Here is a 13,886-nt window from a genome sequence, read left to right on the forward strand (position 1 = left end):
AGCCATATTCATTGGGTATTTCGTGGGTAATTGTCTATGTCTAACGTTAGTAGCTTGTGTATGCACTTTCGTTTGTAGCTTCACGGTCGTTTGTTGTTTTGTTTAGTTTTGTAAAAGTGTTCGTTTCGTGTTTCATCTTCTCTAATAAAAGAAGATGTATTTGTATCACGCTGCGCCTTGGTCCTCTCTTTCACGTAACGACGATCGTGACAGAATTACCCACCATAACAGGACCAAGCAGCGTGATAAGCGGCAGCAGGAGGAATGGCAATGGGAGCAAAGTCTGGACTACACTACGTGGGAGGAGATCGACAGGTGGGCGATCGACCCAGGGAGAATGCCGGAGCCCGCCTGGGATTCTCTGGCGCAGTGTGAGGGATACCGGCGAATGGAGGCAGCACGACGACGCAGTAGGAAGTCCGAGAGTCAAGCCCAAAAATTTCTTGGGCGGGGGCTACAACGGAGTGTGGCGAAGTCAGGTAGGAGACCTGCGCCAACTCTCCGTGCTTACCGTGGGAAGCGAGAGTACAGGCAGACACCGTGTTATGCGGTAGAGCGCATGGTGTCTTCTGTACGTGTGCATAGCCCGGTGCGGGTTATTCCACCTCCCCGCACTGGCAGGGCTAGATTGGGCATTGAGCCAGGTGCCATGAAGCCGGCTCAACGCGTCTGGTCTCCAGTGCGTCTCCTCGGGCCGGCATACATGGCACCAGCCTTACGCATGGTGTCCCCGGTTCGCCAACACAGCCCAGTGCGGGTTATTCCACCTCCCCGCACTGGTCGGGCTACGGGGAGCATTCAACCAGGTAAGGTTGGGCAGGCTCAGTGCTCAAGGGAGCCAGTACACCTGCACGGTCCGGTATACCGGCGCCACCTCCCCGCCCCAGCCCAGTACCACCAGTGCCAACACCACGCACCAGGCTTCTAGTGCGTCTCCAGAGCCCTGTTCCTCCTCCACGCACTCGCCCTATGGTGCGTGTCTCCAGCCCAGTACCACCAGTGCCTACACCACGCACCAGGCTTCCAGTGCGTCTCCAGAGCCCTGTGCGTCCTGTTGCTGCTCCCCGCACTAGCCTTGAGGTGCGTGTCCTTAGCCCGGTACCACCAGTTCCGGCACCACGCACCAGGCCTACTGTGCGCCTCAGCCGGCCAGAGTCTGCCGTCTGCCCAGCGCCGTCTGCGCTGTCCGTCTGCCCAACGTCGCCTGCACTGCCCGTCTGAGCTGTCCGTCTGCCAAGCGCCGTCTGCGCTGCCCGTCTGCCTAGCACCGTCTGAGCTGCCCGTCTGTCCTGAGCCTTCAAAGCCGCCCGTCTGTCCTGAGCCTTGAAAGCCGCCCGTCTGTCCTGAGCCTTCAGAGCCGTCCGTCAGTCAGGAGCCGCCAGAGCCGTCCGTCAGTCAGGAGCCGCCAGAGCCGTCCGTCAGTCAGGAGCAGCCAGAGCCGCCCGCCAGTCAGGAGCAGCCAGAGCCGCCCGCCAGTCAGGAGCAGCCAGAGCCGCCCGCCAGTCAGGAGCAGCCAGAGCCGCCCACCAATCAGGAGCAGCCAGAGCCGCCCGCCAGCCATGACCAGCCAGAGCCGTCCGCCAGCCATGACCAGCCAGAGCCGTCAGCCAGCCATGACCAGCCAGAGCCGTCAGCCAGCCATGACCAGCCAGAGCCGTCAGCCAGCCATGACCAGCCAGAGCCGTCAGCCAGCCATGACCAGCCAGAGCCGTCAGCCAGCCATGACCAGCCAGAGCCGCCCGCCAGCCAGAGCCGCCCGCCAGCCAGGATCTGCCAGAGCCGCCCGCCAGCCAGGATCTGCCAGAGCCGCCCGCCAGCCAGGATCTGCCAGAGCCGTCAGTCAGTCCGGAGCTGCCCCTCAGTCCGGAGCTGCCCCTCAGTCCAGTGGCGCCATCTAGGATGGTATTCAGTCCGGGACTCGCCATTCCAGAGGCGCCACCAAAGCAGGAATTGACTATGGTGAAGTGGGAGTCACGTCCCGCACCCGAGCCGCCGCCATAAGAAGGCCCACCCGGATCCTCCCCTTCTGTGTTAGGTTTGCGGCCGGAGTCCGCACCTTTGGGGGGGGGGGGGTACTGTCACGCCCTGGCCTTAGTTATCTTTGTTTTCTTTCTTATTTTAGTTAGGTCAGGGTGTGACATGGGGAATGTATGTGTTTTGTATTGTCTAGGGGTTTTGTATGTTTAATGGGGCAGGGTCTTGTATAGGTGTTTTGTATGTCTATGGCTGCCTAGATTGGTTCTCAATTAGAGGCAGCTGTTGTTCATTTGTCTCTGATTGAGAGCTATATTTAGGCAGCCATATTCATTGGGTATTTCGTGGGTAATTGTCTATGTCTAATGTTAGTAGCTTGTGTATGCACTTTCGTTTGTAGCTTCACGGTTGTTTTGTTTAGTTTTGTAAAAGTGTTCGTTTCGTGTTTCATCTTCTCTAATAAAAGAAGATGTATTTGTATCACGCTGCGCCTTGGTCCTCTCTTTCACGTAACGACGATCGTGACACTGATGCAAAGAGTCAATATTTGCAGTGTTGACCTTTCTTTTTCAAGACCTCTGCAATCCGCCCTGGCAATCCGCCCTGCTGTCAATTAACTTCTGGGCCACATCCTGACTGATGGCAGCCCATTCTTGCATAATCAATGCTTGGGTTTTTGTTTGTCCACCCGCCTCTTCAGTATTGACCACACGTTCTCAATAGGATTAAGGTCTGGGGAGTTTCCTGGCCATGGACCCAAAATATCGATGTTTTGTTCTCCGAGCCACTTAGTTATCACTTTTGCCTTATGGCAAGGTGCTCCATCATGCTGGAAAAGGTATTGTTAGTCACCAAACTGTTCCTGGATGTGTTGGTACCATTCTTTATTCATGGCTGTGTTCTTAGGCAAAATTGTGAGTGAGCACACTCCCGTGGCTGAGAAGCAACCCCACACATGAATGGTCTCAGGATGCTTTACTGATTCTTGACACCAGGCCATCCTCCAAAAGTCTTCACCTCACTGTGCATGCAGATGCACTCACACCTGCCTGCCGCCATTCCTGAGCTCTGTACTGGTGGTGCCCCGATCCCACAGCTGAATCAACTTTAGGAGATGGTCCTGGCGCTTGCTGGACTTTCTTGGGCGCCCTGAAGCCTTCTTCACAACAATTGAACCGCTCTCCATGAAGTTCTTGATGATCCGATAAATGGTTGATTTAGGTGCAATCTTACTGGCAGCTATATCCTTGCCTGTGATGCCCTTTTTGTGCAAAGCAATGATGACGACACGTGTTTCCTTGCAGGTAACCATGCTTGATAGAGGAAGAACAATGATTCCAAGCACCACCCTCCTTTTGAAGCTTCCAGTCTGTTATTCGAACTCAATCAGCATGACAGAGTGATCTCCAGCCTTGTCCTCGTCAACACTCACACCTGTGTTAACGAGAGAATTACTGACATGATGTCAGCTGGTTCTTTTGTGGCAGGGCTGAAATGCAGTGGAATTTTTTGGGGGGAATTCATTTCATGGCAAAGAGGGATTTTGCAATTAATTGCAATTCATCTGATCACTCTTCATAACATTCTGGAGTAAATGCAAATTGCCATCATACAAACTGAGGCAGCAGACTTTGTGAAAATTAATATTTGTTTAATTCTCAAAACTTATGGCCACGACTGTACACTGAATGTACAAAATATAAAGAAAAATCCTTCCTAATATTGAGTTGCACCACCCTTTGCCCTCAGAGCATCTTCAATTCGGGAGGGCATGGACTCTACAAGATGTTGAAAGCGTTCTACAGGGATGCTGGCCAATGTTGACTTTAATGCTTCCCACAGTTGTGTCAAGTTGGTTGGATGTCCTTTGGGTGGTGGAGTATTCTTGATACAAACTGGAAACTGTTAAGTGTGAAAAACCCAGCAGCATTGCAGTTCTTGACACTTTCAAACCGGTGAGCCTGGCACCTACTACCATACCCCGTTCAAAGGCATTTAAATGTTTTGTCTTGCCCGTTCACCCTCTGAATTGCACACATATACAATCAATTGTCTCAAGGCTTAAAAATCCTTTAACCTGTCGCTTCCCCTTTATTTACACTGATTGAAGTGGGTTTAGCAGATGACATCAATAAGGGATCATAGCCTTCACCTGGATTAACATGTTCAGTGTATGTCACGGAAAGAGCTGTTATGTTTTGTTTTGTAATGTTTTGTCCACCCAACGTATATGCCCAACCTTTCTTTTGGAGTGGGGAGATTATTACGAACGTTGCAGAAGTGTTGCTTTGGTCTCCCTTGCACAATTTTGTCTAATAAAACTCTTAAATATTCAATAAATCTGTGCAAAAATATTATATTTTTTATATATACTCAGCAAACGTCCTCTCACTGTCAACTGCGTATATTTTCAGCAAACTTAACATGTGCAAATATTTGTATGAACATAACAAGATTCAACAACTGAGACATAAACTGAACAAGTTCCACTCCAGAAATGGAATAATGTGTCCCTGAACAAAGAGAGGGAGGGGGTCAAAATCAAAAGTAACAGTAAGTATCTGGTGTGGCTACCAGCTGCATTAAGTACTGCAGTGCATCTCCTTCTCATGGACTGCACCAGATTTGCCAGTTCTTGCTGTGAGATGTAACCCCACTTTTCCACCAAGGCACCTGCAAGTTACAGGACATTTCTGGGGGGGAATGGCTCTAGCCCTCACCCTCTGATCCAACAGGTCCTAGACATGCTCAATGGGATTGAGATCTGGGCTCAACGCTGGCTACGGCAGAACACTGACATTCCTGTCTTGCAGGAAATCAGGCACAGAACGAGCAGTATGGCTTGAGGCATTGTCATGCTGGAGGGTGGAGGATGTCTCCCCTGTAACGCATAGCGTTGCGATTGCCTGCAATGACAACAAGCTAAGTCCGATGATGCTGTGACACACTGCCCCAGACCATGACTGACCCTCCACCTCCAAATCGATCCCGCTCCAGAGTACAGGGCTCGGTGTAATGCTCATTCCTTCGAACGACAAATGCGAATCCGACCATCACCTCTGGTGAGACAAAACCACGACTCATCAGTGAAGAGCACTTTTTGCCAGTCCTGTCTGGTCCAGCGACGGTGGGTTTGTGCCCATAGGCGACGTTGTTGCCGGTGATGTCTGGTGAGGACCTGCCTTACAACAGGCCTACAAGCCCTCAGTCCAGCCTCTCTCAGCCTATTGCGGACAGTCTGAGCACTGATGGAGGGATTGTGCGTTCCTGGTGTAACTCGGGCAGTTGTTGTTGCCATCCTGTACCTGTCCCGCAGGTGTGTTGTTCGGATGTACCGATCCTGTGCAGGTGTTGTTACACGTGATCTGCCACTGCGAGGACGATCAGCTGTCCGTCCTGTCTCTCTGTAGTGCTGTCTTAGGTGTCTCACAGTACAGATTGCAATTTATTGCACTGGCCACATCTGCAGTCCTTATGCCTCCTTGCAGCATGCCTAAGGCACGTTCACGCAGATGAGCAGGGACCCTGGGGATATTTATTTTGGTGTTTTTCAGAGTCAGTTGAAAGGCCTCTTTAGTGTCCTACATTTTCATAACTGTGACCTTAATTGCCTACCGTCTGTAAGCTGTTAGTGTCTTAATAACCATTCCACAGGTGCATGTTCATTAATTGTTTATGGTTCATTGCGACCAGGAAAAAAACTTTCCCGATGCAGATCCTCTGTTTGGACCACCATCCAGGACAATGGATCGGATCCCAGTAGGTGACCCAAAACAACGGCTCTGCAGAAGGGGCAGACCGAGCGGTCTTCTGGTCAGGTTCCGTAGACGGACACATCGCTCATCGCTCCCGAGTATACTACTCACCAATGTCCAGTCTCTTGACAAGTTAGACAAAATTCGAGCAAGGGTTGCCTTCCAGAGAGACATCAGAGAATGTAACATTCTCGGTTTCACGGAAACACGGCTCACTCGGGATACGTTATCAGAGTCGGTACAGCCACCCGGTATGTTCACGCATCGCGTCGACAGAAATAAACATCTCTCTGGTAAGAAGAAGGGTGGGGGTGTATGCCTTATAATTAACGAGTCGTGGTGTGATCATAACAACATACAGGAACTCAAATCCTTTTGTTCAGCTGACCTACAATTCCTTACAATCAAATGGCGACCGCATTATCTACCAAGAGAATTCTCTTCGATCATAATCACAGCCCTGTATATCCCCCAAGCAGATACCTCGATGGCCCTGGAAGAACTTCATTGGACTCTATGTAAACTGGAAACCACATATCCTGAGGCTGCATTTATTGTAACTGGGGATTTTAACAAAGCTAATCTGAAAACAAGGCTCCCGAAATTTTATCAGCATATCGAATGCGTGACCCAGGCTGGCAGCATTCTGGATCATTGCTACTCTAACTTCCACGACGCATACAAAGCCCTCCCTCACCCTCCTTTCGGCAAATCTGACCACGACTCCATTTTGTTGCTCCCAGCCTATAGACAGAAACTCAAACAGGAAACGCCCGTGCTCAGTTCTGTTCAATGCTGGTCCGAGCAATCTGATTCCACGCTTCAAGATTGCTTCGATCACGTGGACTGGGATATGTTCCAGATAGCCTCAGACAACAACATTGATGTATACACTGATTCGGTGAGTGAGTTTATTAGCAAGTGCATTGGTGATGTTGTACCCACGGTGAGTATTAAAACCTTCCCCATCCAGAAACCGTGGATTGATGGCAGCATTCGCACAAAACTGAAAGCGCGAACCACTGCTTTTAATCATGGCAAGGCGACCGGAAACATGACCGAATACAAACAGTGTAGCTATTCCCTCCGCAAGGCAAACAAACAAGCTAAGCGTCAGTATAGAGACAAAGTAGAGTCGCAATTCCATGGCTCAGGCATGAGACGTATGTGGCAGGGTCTATAGTCAATCACGGATTACAAAAAGAAAACCAGCCCCGTCGCGGACACCGACGTCTTGCTCCCAGATAAACTAAACAACTTCTTTGCTCACTTTGAGGCCCGCTACCAAAACCTACAGGCTCTCCTTCACCGCAACCAACGTGAGTAAAACATTTAAACGTGTTAACCCTCGCAAGGCTACCGGCCCAGACGGCATCCCTAGCTGTGTCCTCAGAGCATGCGCAGACCAGCTGGCTGGTGTGTTTACGGACATATTTAATCAATCCCTATCCCAGTCTGCTGTTCCCACATGCTTCAAGAGGGCCACCATTGTTCCTGTTCCCAAGAAAGCTAAGGTAACTGAGTTAAATGACTATCGCCCCGCAGCACTCACTTCTGTCAATCATGAAGTGCTTGAGAGACTAGTCAAGGATCATATCACTTCCACCCTACCTGACACCCTAGACCCACTCCAATTTGCTTACCGCCTCAATAGGTCCACAGACGACGCAATCGCAATCACACTGCACACTACCCTAACCCATCTGGACAAGAGGAATACCTATGTAAGAATGCTGTTCATCGATTACAGCTCAGAATTCCACACCATAGTACCCTCCAAACTCATCATTAAGCTTGAGACCCTGGGTCTCGACCCTGCCCTGTGCAACTGGGTCCTGAACTTTCTGACGTGCCGCCTCCAGGTGGTGAGGGTTAGGAAACAACATCTCCACTCCGCTGATCCTCAATACTGGGGCCACACAAGGGTGCGTTCTGAGCCCTCTCCTGTACTCCCTGTTCACCCACGACTGCGTGGCCATGCACACCTCCAACTCAATCATCAAGTTTGCAGACGACACTACAGTGGTAGGCTTGATTACCAACAACGACCAGACAGCCTACAGGGAGGAGGTGAGGGCCCTCGGAGTGTGGTGTCAGGAAAATAACCTCACACTCAACATCAACAAAACAAAGGAGATGATCGTGGACTTCAGAAAATAGCAGAGGGAGCACCCCCCTATCCACATAGACGGGACAGTAGTGGAGAAGGTGGAAAGTTTTAAGTTCCTCAGCGTACACATCACGGACAAACTGAATTGGTCCACTCACACAGACAGCGTGGTGAAGAAGGCGCAACAGCGCCTCTTCAACCTCAGGAGACTGAAGAAATTTGGCTTTTCACCGAAAACACTCACACACTTTTACAGATGCACAATCGAGAGCATCCAGTCAGGCTGTATCACCGCCTGGTACAGCAACTGCTCCGCCCACAACCGTAAGGCTCTCCAGAGGGTAGTGAGGTCTGCACAACGCATCACCGGGGGCAAACTACCTGCCCTCCAGGACACCTACACCACCCGATGTCACAGGAAGGCCAAAAAGATCATCAATGACAACCACCCGAGCCACTGCCTGTTCACCCCGCTATCATCCAGAAGGCGAGGTCAGTACAGGTGCATTAAAGCTGGGACCGAGAGACTGAAAAACAGCTTCTATCTCAAGGCCATCAGACTGTTAAACAGCAATCACTAACATTGAGTGGCTGCTGCCAACATACTGACTCAAATCTCTAGCCACTTTAATAATGAAAAATTGGATGTAATAAATGTATCACTAGTCACTTTAAACAATGGCACTTTATATCATGTTTACATACCCTACATGAATCATCTCATATGTATATACTGTACTCTATACCATCTGCAGCATCTTGCCTATGCCTCACGGCCATCGCTCATCCATATATTTATATGTACATATTCTTATTCATTCCTTTACACTTGTGTGAATAAGGTAGTTGTTGTGAAATTGTTAGATCACTTGTCAGATATTCCTGCACGGTCAGAACTTGAAGCACAAGCATTTCGCATTAACATCTGCTAACCATGTGTATGTGACCAATACAATTTGATTTGATTTGATTTATTTGATTGACCAATCATGGGAAACAGTGTTTAAACCCTTTACAATGACAATCTGTGAAGTTATTTAGATTTTTACAAATTATCTTTGAAAGACAGGGTCCTGAAAAAGGGACTATATATATATATATATATATTCAAAAATAAATATAAAATGTCACTCTTATTCTAAAGGACAAGTAGCTGGCCTATGCGGCCTGGTTGGAAAAACGAAAAAAATAACAATAATATTAGTGTGATGAATATACTTCATAGTAAAATTACAAAATGTAATTAATAAATGATTCTGAGAAAGAAAAAGCAGTTTTGTGTTAACTAACCACTCAGCAGCAAGGTGATTGAACAAACTGTCCCTTATGAGGCGAATGGTCCCTTTGTGAGCTAGCATTATGAATAGCATCAGCAGGTGGAGAGCGAGAGAGTGATTGTCTACTATTGTTTACCCTCTTGTTGGTTTGACTACAGCTGCATACAAACTACCTCATCACCATCCCACTCAATTGAAGTTAATGAGTGTCAAGAGGGTCTCACTGGAGAGTCAAGGACTCCTTTATTAAACCGTCAAACTGTACAGAGAAGACAATGTGTTTCAAAAAGGGAGGCAGGGGCAGTGTTTGTGAAGTAAAAGTGGTTAAAATGTGGACTACTAGAGATTGTTAGTGTGGATACTCTCCTTTCTGTTTCTGACCTGGCTCAAATTGGAATTGTACCTCACAGCAGACAAACCCCACATCTATTATATATATATATATATATATATATATATATATATATATATATATATATATATATATATAACCTTTATTGAACTATTGGAGCTACGTCACAAATTACAACCTATTCCCTATGGACCCTGGTCAAAAGTAGTGCTCTAGGGAATAGGGTCCCGGAGCCACTTGGGTTGTCGCCTTAGAGGTTGTTGAAGTGGGGTTCTTAACTTCCCACTTCTATAGGAGGCCCTATTTCTTTCTTAAGGATAAAACGTATCTTCAACTTAGTGAGGGATGGGGAGTTAAGTGAGGAGAAAGACAAAGCCCACTGTCATCTCACCATGCACACCTCATGCTAAATTGGCCTCCCACCTGCTCCGTCCTCTTAGAGGCTCTGACACCCCTCACATGACTTACGACCTCGGAGTGACCCTTGAAAGTCAGTAAGAGGGTCGGGGAGATGAGGGGACCCACACTGATCCCAATAAGAGGACGGAGCAGGTGGGAGGCCGATTTAGCATGAGGTGTGCATGGTGAGATGACAGTGGGCTTTGTCTTTCTCCTCACTTAACTCCCCATCCCTCACTAAGTTGAAGATACGTTTTATCCTTAAGAAAGAAATAGGGCCTCCTATAGAAGTGGGAAGTTAAGAACCCCACTTCAACAACCTCTAAGGCGACAACCCAAGTGGCTCCGGGACCCTATTCCCTAGAGCACTACTTTTGACCAGGGTCCATAGGGAGGAGACCTTGCCATTGTTCTCTCTGCGCAATCCCTCCCCTTCCGTGTATCACTTTCACCCCTGCTGCCGTTGCTGTTCTTCTCTTTTGTCTGTCTACAACCTTTGGCTTCAGTCTGGGAAAGACAGCACAAACAGATCTGGAACCAGGCTAGCTTCAGCCTCGGAGATTAGGAGTTTTTGACAGACTGAAAAATCAACAAAGAGGAGTGGAACAACAAGTCTTTCAGAGAAATGATACAACAGCACCCTCTTATGCAAACCCAAATCCTACCAGATGAAATACTCTTTTTTGACTTTTCATTTTATTATACTGAATGAAGTATCTTTGAATAGGTTTTAGCTTGTTTTCTTCTAAGGCGGCAAGCCGATAAGAAAAAGAGGGAAAGACAGAAGGAAGGATGAGGGAGAGAAACAGAATCACTACTCTTCAATGAATTATTTGTGGATGTGTCAGTGGTGTAGAGAGGAGCAGGCAGGAGGCAGTCGCAGGTTTAGAACTACTGAATTCATTTAAGCACCATAGATCAAAGCGGGACAAAACCCAAACGCTGTTGTGCTCAGAATATCTCTTCATAAACAAAAAGGCACAGGGCGAACCCAAAGTGCAAAATATAAAGTACTCAGGAAATAGAAGGCGTGATTCCTCTCGGGAAAACAAGTAACATTTACAATGACCGACAAAGACAAATGGCAGAGGGAGTATATATATATACAGTGATAGAGCGGGGATTGGAACCAGGTGTGTGTAATGATGACGAGACAAGTCCGGGGTTGATGAGTGAAGGGCGCTTGCCAGCAGCAGGTTCGGTAGCAGCTAGAAGGCCGGCGACGCCGAACACCTGAGCGGGACTAGAGGGGGAGCCAAAGCGAAGGCTGGTGTGACAGGATTATGTTCTCTCGAGTTTTGAGGGTAGGATAAATACTGTATTGCAATCACTATGGCTTCTTCGCTTCCAGGTTACTGTACTTTCAGTTTTGAAAGTATGTATTGATTCATAAGCATGGCCTTTCTTAGAATGTTGGAAAGGGGGATTTTCATTAGATACTGTATTGACTTGTGATTCTGCAATACAGTAAGAAACTTAGCATAGACCACCACAAAATCAACGAAGGTGGTGAGGCTATTGATATTCTAAATACATGTATGCTTTTGAAATTGAATGAGATTCAAAATGGGTTGACTTGGAGCAATTGGCTCTGTCGAATCTAAATTGATTTGTAAGTTCTGTATACTTGGTGGGAAAGCGAATGATTTTCAACTGACTCTTGGAGAGGGTAAGAAATTCTACCGCAAGCAATTGCTGAAATTTTCATCGATGCAATCAAAAGGGCTTACCTATCAAGTATCTAATCAACCGTGAATCCTCATTAATATTCATTCACTTCATTATCAGTCTGGACATGGCTCCTAGTCTCAAACAAACGAATGTGGGGATGCATACCGTAGTGTATACACGTGAACACACACACACATCTCAGAAAAAATGTCACCCAATTAAAATGCCTTGGAGAGCAGATGATTCCTGGTTGTCTCTGGTTGTCTCTCAAATGGCACCTTATTCCCTATATAGTGCACTACTTTTGAACCAGAGCCCTATGCGCCCTAGTCAAAAGTAGCGCACTATATAGAAAATAGAGTGCCATTTGGAACACAATCTCTTTCTCTCCCATTAGATATACTCAAATAACTGCCATCACCGTCTGAAGCAGCACTTGTCATTCCATAGAGAGGGAAAGAGAGAGGGAAACCTATCTCAATAGGTTGAGCTTCTGCAATAATCTTCAATCAGCCACTGCATAGTAATTACCCCACTGTCTATGTCTCAAATGGCACCCTATTCCCTATTTAGTGCACTAATTTTGACCAGAGCCTTCTAGTGCACTATCTAAGAAATAGGGTGCCATTTGGGATGCCTAAACTCATTCAGTGTAGTCCACATTGTAAATGTGATAAGGATCTCAAGGAGGCAGTCGACCTTGTGCAGTGTGTGTTGTCTACCTTTAATCCGCTAAATCTAATCTATTAAATCAAGTAATATCAAATATGAAGTATTCAGAGAGACAAACACAACCATACTAACGTGTTTTGTCTGTCGTCAATTATATGCAGTAATATGAGCAATTCTATGACAAAGCAATGAGGAGAAGAGGTGTGGTGTTAACAACTAGAAACTGGAAGAAAATCACTTGCAGTCGAATGACCAAAGTGCCCTTTAGTGACCTCATGGGTGGAATGTTGTTCATATTTTTTATAATTTCATAATTAAAAAACATTTAAAAAATCAAAAAAATCTGGTGTTTCTTTGTCAAATGGTTTTGTCATATTTCAGTCTTCTGTGATGTATATAAAGTGTAATATTGGGATGCAAACTCAAAATGTAATACATTTCAACTCTATATTTGTCATGGTACAGGTGTCTTCATTTCGTTGAGCCCCTAACCGTGTGTGTTAGGTCTATAGTTTCCAAAGTTGATTTGTTAAAGACTGTCACGTTCTGACCATAGTTCTTGTGTGTTTTGCTTGTTTTAGTGTTGGTCAGGACGTGAGCTGGGTGGGCATTCTATGTTGTGTGTCTTGTTTGTCCGTTTCTATGTTTGGCCTAATATGGTTCTCAATCAGAGGCAGATGTTTTGTGTTGTCTCTGATTGGGAATCATATATAGGTGGCTTGTTTTGTGTTGGGGATTGTGGGTGGTTGTTTCCTGTCTCTGTGTTTTCGCTGTACCAGATAGGGCTGTTTCGGTTTGCCTATTTTGTTAGTTGTAAGTGTTCACAGTTTCGTCTTGTTTATTAAAGTCATGTTGAACACGAGCTACGCTGCGTCTTGGTCCGATCCCTGCTACACCTCCTCTTCAGACGAAGAGGAGGAAGGCTGCCGTTACAAAGACTACCAAGAAAAACTGTGACCCTGATTTAACCCACTACAGGAAAAGGTTAATTGATCGATTGGTATGCACAAGCCTCTTAGTGTGCAGTCAGTCTCAGTATCCTAGCTTCAGAAACACACACACACACACACACACACACACACACACACACACACACACACACACACACACCCCCCTTCAATCACTGTAGATTCTAACAGAGCCAATGGGCTTTCTCTATGTCTGTGTAGATGTCTGCCTGTGTTTGTATAATAGACATGGGTTGAGGCCATTTGGCTTATCGGGCTGTACAGACAGTCACAGTCAGAGTCACAGGTGGAATGTATCAGTGTGCTACAGAAGAGGCCCCTACAGCTATCCGCTGTGGTCGGTAGGGCCAATCCAATCTGTTTTGGTTCAGTGGGCTCCTACACACAAACACTCATGCATGTACGTGTCGCACGCACACACACATACACACATGTTCCTCTGGTCGCTTGCACACACAACCAGATAGAGACACAGAGACACACACACACCGAGACTCTCTCTCAGTCAGAAGTGGAGAAGTATGGTAGGCTCAGCGATCCACCATTTCCTACACTGCACTGCTTAGACTAAAGCCTCAGGACACACACACAGGATCTGTGGGCTTTTAACCCAGCAATCTAACATTGAAACACTGTATCCCATCAGGCCTGGGCAAAAATGACAAAATACAATGACAAAATACCATAAAGATCAACGTGTCAGTATTT

Source organism: Salvelinus namaycush, chromosome 42 (genome assembly GCF_016432855.1).
Source record: "Salvelinus namaycush isolate Seneca chromosome 42, SaNama_1.0, whole genome shotgun sequence".
Classification (NCBI taxonomy): Eukaryota; Metazoa; Chordata; class Actinopteri; order Salmoniformes; family Salmonidae; genus Salvelinus; species Salvelinus namaycush.